The 6,744-nt window shown below is 37.6% G+C and overlaps 1 pseudogene; it reads right to left on the bottom strand.

Annotated features, from left to right (window-relative positions):
• Positions 1-1,505: 1,505 nt before the first annotated feature.
• Positions 1,506-6,475, bottom strand: LOC150087536 (astacin-like metalloprotease toxin 1; annotated as a pseudogene).
• Between the last annotated feature and the right edge of the window lie 269 nt (positions 6,476-6,744).

Raw genomic sequence — 6,744 nt, 5'->3', positions numbered from 1 at the left:
CAATACAAAGATATAACATAGCAGCTTCCCATTGAGCTAATGACGTGGGCACATACTGCCCAGGCCGTGCATAAGTGGTAGATTTTGTTAACAGTGATTTCGGGGTTTCGTATCGTGCTTGTGGACCACGGTGTATCCTTCTATGATTAAATTATTTTATAGGTTAGTGGGTATCGTCTGACCTGTCACATTGTGAGTATCCCGTTCTTAGAGGATTTTTATATCTAAATTTTCTTCAGCGGCTTTTATTCTGATTTGGTCGGCCACTGCTCTTGCCCGCTGAGCATTAATTTGAAAGAATTTGGTTATACACGTATATATATCTTTTATGGCGTACTGCCATAGTCCAGTTTTTATTGGTGATAACTCTCGGCCTTTAGGTACACAGGGCATTTGTTATCCCGGATGGAATGGGCATGATCAATTTTTAGGGATTTACATATAATATCAAGAGCACATATAATATCAAACAACACAGCTAACCACTAGTGGCGTTCATCGGGACTCTCCCAGTGAACATACCTCACACCGATATCACCTTGAGCCGCTTGAATAGTGGACAAGAGAGAGTCTGGATGGATGGCTTTATGCGGTTCGCACCACACTTTCGCCGTACCATTGGAGCAAAAAATGTGCATCGAGACTCGTCAGACCACATGACCATTTCCGACTGTTCCACAGTTAGCGTTGGCGGTAACACTACTTTTGAATCTTTCGATTTTTTACAACCTATTATAGAAATCTGAAGGAATACTTTCGTGAACATCGATTTTCAAGCTGTAAATGGCTTTTTTGAGAGACCAGAACAAAGCCTTTTTCTGTATTTCTCCTTTGCCTTCAAAATGGAGGTCATTTGTTGATATCCAGGGTATATGTTTCAGGAAAAAATAAGCTGTGTCTTTGTTTCACAGAGATAAATTTCTAAGTAAGCAGCGTCTACTCATGTAAAATAAAGCAATATTATCTGTTGCACTGTTCAATTTGAAATTTTCCATCTACACTCAAAGATTCATGTGGTGTTTTTACAAAATAAAAAGAAAATTTCTAAAAATATAAAAAATAGTAAATTACTTGTTCTTCCTCCAAGTGTTCCTTGTCCGTATGACCAATTCAATTGTCTATTAAGATATTTAGTAAAACCGCAATCGTCTTCTTCGAAATCGCAGGTGATATCGGGCATCACAGGAGGATCGGGGACTTTCACACCTAGAAACAGAAGTTCATCTGTAAATGCAAAGCTTTCAAGCGGTAATCCAATGATATAACGATAATGGATTATTTGATCTGTAAAAACAACTTTAAAAGTTATACACTTCCGCCTAACGTTTCGGATCAGAACGTAACAGTTTTCATCAATGCATTTGAAATGAGTGATGACAATGTGCTGAAGACTACTAAGCCACTCAGGAGTCTTCAGAAAATTTTCTAGAATATTCTCCAGATTTCTTAAATATTATTTCCTGATTTCGTATTTTTATATTTAACACGAGAAAAATGCAATGTGGTTACAAACTATTAGGCGGAAGTGCATCTAGGGCGGGCACCCTCAAGGAAGGATAATTGCACATACCCGGGACACACTGGTACATTGTATTCACACGCCTGATATCACTTGCGCTCATTCCTGGCTTGCGTATAATGTTTGGTAATGCTCTCCCACTTTTGGCCTCCATGGTGAATGACTTCCCATCCTTTGAAGAGGCTGTGTTGTCATACAACATTACGGAATCGTAATCGAAATTATCTACTAGTATGTTCATCCACTTCTGCCTTTTCACAAAGTTGTGAGCTTGACCTGAAAAAAGAATAAAAATGAGTATAAAAACACTCGCATAAATTTCATTTTTCATTAATATTCGGGTGTCCGGGTATTAATGGCATTTCCGTGCACATTGCAAACATACAATCAATGGATTTCTCCTCACCCAATAGATGACGCAAAATTGATTGAAAAATTCGATTCTCACCATCTTTAATGTTATTCAGTGAATTGTGAGGTACTCGTCTCTGTCTGATCTGTTTTGTTCGTGGTCAAATCCTAATGCGTGTAGAAGTTCGTGGGTCACTATCTGCTTCCAGTAACAATCATCATCTAGTGAGACATCCTGTCTTCCAGTTTTCATTCCTAAAACAGAATAACATCTGAAAGCAAAAGAAAACAGAAGAGTATAACAGAAGGGAACCATTAGATGAAAGGAGAAACAATTTTCCCAAAGGAAAATCATTTTCAAACAGCTTTATGAATATTCTGTAAGAAGAAAAAAACTATTTTTTTGCATTTAAGTAGTCTGTTTTTAATACACAAAATGTTGAAGTGTGGACAAAGATATTTACCCTTTTATGCGCTTCATTATTATATAGTTGCTCTCTGTTGTTCTTTTTATGAACCGAACACAGGTGTGGTTATGGATGTCTTCGATGCCCTGCATGATGACATTAGTATATTGAGCTAAAAACACAAAATATATTATATGTGAGGAAAGTTCAGTAACCATTTCGATTCATGGTAGCAAAGAGTAGTGAAAACTTCATCAGTGTATTCAAAACCAATTTATTACGAAATAGGATTTGCAAACGTGTACTACTTATCGGAAGGTGTAGTCCAGCCTTCTTCATGTAGATATACAAAAGCACAAATACAAAAATACTCTTATTGTGCCTTATAATTTAAAATAATAACCTTTCTTAAAGAAATTAGCAGTGTTTCAGTTAGAAATAATTCACTTACAAATTGAGGAGTCAATGATGTATGGGATCACGCCTTTTGGCCAGTATCTCTTCATGTTCACAATGGCGTTCCTATCCTGAAAAATGGGTGTTGTTTAGTGGATCGCATAATTAGAATCCATTATCATAACAATCCAAAACAAGAATACTTACTCCATGTGGATCAATACCAGCAATATCTCCTTCGAACAGATCTGCAATGAGATTGAGATGTTACCAATGATTCTTAGCGACAAAAAATAACCGGGACATTATTCAAAAACTTAAAGAAGAACAGAAAGAAATGCATTAAATAACTTTATAAAATTAAATTTAGGTGAAGATAGCTTTCTTTTGCAAATACGAGGGGGGATCATTTAATTCGCGGATTGGTGCAAGATTTTATATTTACCACTCGAACTTTCCATAACTGCATCTAGAGGCATTCTCCCAGATCGCTTCTCAGCAGACTCTGTGTGCGCATGCCAGTACTTGTCCAGCTAGTGTTGCGTGTAGTTTTTTTTTTTATTTTTAAGGGCGTGTCACTGACGATCGTTTTGAAGCAAGTATCATGTCGGACATACAGATTAAACAGCGATATGCGATTTGTTATTGTGTCAGATTGGGCTTAAATGCATCGGAAACAGTTAAGGAGATGAATGAAGCATATGGTAACAAGTGGCTTGGTAGAATGGCCATATTCTAGTGTGACCGAACTTTCTAGTGTGAAGTTATTTCTCCATGAAGACAATCAGAGAGATTCTGCCACATCCATAACAGAAACACTTTGAAGTCTTTTGAAAAATGTCTTGCAAGCAGCATTAAATGAGTGGGCAGGACGGTGGCCCAAGTGTGTAAAGTTGAAGGGAGAGTATTTCGAGGAGAAATCCACAGAAGATTCAGATGATAGCAGTTAAGATAAGATCTTGCACCAGTCCGCGAATTAAATGCCCACCCCTCACATTCAAATATGTTTCCATCATAATATATAACAAAACTTTCTCTCCAGTGTAATATATACGAATATTTTTAATATTCATAATTTTAATGGTATATACGCAATATATGAATGCGTATATACCATTAAAAACATACTCCACGAGGAGGGTTCCAAGTTGGATGAATAGTGAAGTTGCCGCATTACTTGAGCAGAAAAAGGTGGCATGGAAAGGTTACAGAGCAATAAAAAGTACTGAAGCCTATAACAGCTACAAGGTTATATGTAATAGAACCACAGAAAAGGTTCAACAGGCAAAGGCAGTTTATGAGAAATCACTAGGAAACAGAGCAAAGAGGGGGGATAGGGAATTCTTCACATATATAAATGCGAAGAAGAGCAGGACAAACCAGATCGGACCTTTACGTAAGGGAAATGGGATAGTAATAAATACACCAGCTGCCGTTGCAGATGAACTCAACAATTATTTTGCATCGATATTTACAAATGAAAAGCCTTTTGTGGCAATCGGAAATTGTGGTAGCGAAGTTGAAAAATATGTAATTAATGATATTGAAATTCGCAAGATTTAATGAAAAAACTTTCGAGCTTACACACCAGTAAGGCTCCTGGAGTTGATGGAATATACCCTGTAAACTTAAGGGAGGCGGCAAGCGAGTGCATTGAACCATTGAGGCTAATTATGCGAGCATCACTAGACTCTGGGGAGATTCCCTTCTATTGGAAAAGTGCCAATGTATATCCCATACATAAGGGTTTTTTTTTTTTTTTTTTTATGAAAACCCCAAACACAAAAGGTGTCAAAACCTATAGTACTTAGTACCGTACATGGGTTGAAGGAGAAGTATTGGGCAAGGGGATGCCGGAAACTTTGCTCTAGAGTGGCTCTGTGGGAAATTATCGACCTGTCAGTCTGACTTCAGTGGTAGGGAAAATCATGGATGCAATGATCAATGGTGGAATTCAGGATCATTTGAATCGAATTGAAATTCTCAAGGATACTCAGCATGGTTTTGTAAAGGGAAAATCATGTTTAACAAATCTGGTTCGCTATTTCGAAAGGGTCACTCCCGAGCTGGATTTAGGGAATAATTTCGACATTGTTTATTTAGATTTCAGCAAAGCTTTTGACTCAGTCCCACATGAGCGGTTGCTTTATAAGCTGGAACAGGTGGGAATCACTGGAAAAATCCTTAGATGGATAGCAGGATGGCTTCAGGGCAGGAGGCAGAGGGTTGTGATAAATGGCTATTCCTCAGATTGGGTTGATGTAAGAAGTGGGGTTCCCCAAGGATCAGTATTAGGACCACTGTTGTTTTTAATTTTCATAAACGACATCAATGAAGGGATAGAGGGCGTGATGTCTAAATTTGCAGATGATGTTAAAATTGGTAGAGTGGTTAATGATCACTGTCAAGCTGAGCTTCTTCAGAGAGACCTAGATAGACTTCAGAAATGGTCAGAAAAATGGCAGCTATGCTTTAATCCAACAAAGTGTAAGGTAACAGTAATCCCTGGGAAACATTAATCCCAAAATAACTTATTCACTTGGTGGAGTTCAACTAAACCCAGTACTGGAGGAAAGGGATTTGGGTGTTACGATACGGTCAGACATGAAATTCTCTGAGCATTGTAAACAGGTTGCAAGGAAGGCCCATGGTGTCCTATCGACGATCATCTATCGAAATTTTGCAAGTAGTGATAGGGACGTGATAATCACATTATATAAGGCTTTTGTTAGACCACACTTGGAATGCTGTGTTCAAGTATGGAGACCGCACCTAAAGAAAGACATCGAGCTTCTTGAAAGGGTGCAAAGACGGGTAACTCGCCTGGTGAGATCGGCAAAAGAGCGTCCTTATGAAGAAAGACTTTGAATATGTGGGTTGCAGAGTTTGGAAACTAGACACCTTAGAGGAGATTTGATTGAGGTGTTTAAGGCTCTGAGAGGCATCAGTAAAATGAATGAGGACGATATTTTCAAGATTATAAATGATGCTAGAACTAGGGGACATAAATTCAAGTTACGGGGGGAAATGTTTAGATTGGACTGCAGGAAGTTTTATTTTAGCCAGCGAGTTATAAATTACTGGAATAAGTTGCCTTCATGGGTGGTAGAGGCTGACAGTTTGGGGAAATTCAAAGCTCATTTGGATAGTACCTTCCGGTCAGGGAAGCGCATAGGATGATAGGTTTAATTTCCTTTTTTTATTAATTATTATTATTTATTTATTTAATATTTATTTTTTTATCATTGTTTTGTTCGTTTTTTTTTTTTTTTTGCTGGTGCAGCATAAGCCATAGGCTTTCTTGCACCATGCAGCCATTACTAATACTAATAAGATTTGGTAATCTTTAGATGTTGTGGATACTGCTCTTTGATATACACAGTCGAAAGACCTTTTTCAGTAATACTTTAACCAACTCGGGGTACTTTTTTTTCTCGTTTACTTTCTTTTATTCGCGAAGCCTGATAATATTCGAAAATAGAAGCAGAATTATTTTATAAATATTCATATGAACTGCGCAGTTAGATGCCCTATCTCTGGGATAAATGAAAAACTGAAATTTTTACTCACCTGGGTTTTCCATCGCAGCTGCTGCCAGGGCCACTAAAAGAATAAAAATAAAAGAAAATGTGGTTAATATTTCCGATTGTTAAATCAATTTTTTGCTATTTTGCTTATTGAATTATTTAAAAAAAAAATACATTAATTGCATTTTGAATAACCTACCATCTTCCTCTGTAGGGATTCGGTCACCTCTGGAGAGGGCTACCACCGCTAGAATCAGGGCGAAGAGAGTTGCCATTTTCGGACCTTTTTGGGTGTCCTAGACTTTATTTATACGTTTTGGTCCCTTGTTAACCGTACCAGGATCTGTTCATGGTAGATAATTAGTAACTTCATGAGGTTGAATCTGACAGCAACTGGAGTTGTTCCCGAATCACGTGGTGGTTTTCCTTTGCTGTGTCAGCAGATACGTTATCAGAATTATCTTAATCATTCAAAAAAAATATGGTACAAAACACATATGCCGGATTCTCAACGTTCGTTTCACTTTGATAAATGTGGTTTCAT

This window comes from Mastigoproctus giganteus, chromosome 4, assembly GCF_048544385.1.
Source record: "Mastigoproctus giganteus isolate SK-2022 chromosome 4, ASM4854438v1, whole genome shotgun sequence".
Classification (NCBI taxonomy): Eukaryota; Metazoa; Arthropoda; class Arachnida; order Uropygi; family Thelyphonidae; genus Mastigoproctus; species Mastigoproctus giganteus.
This window is presented reverse-complemented; position numbering and strand designations above follow the sequence as displayed.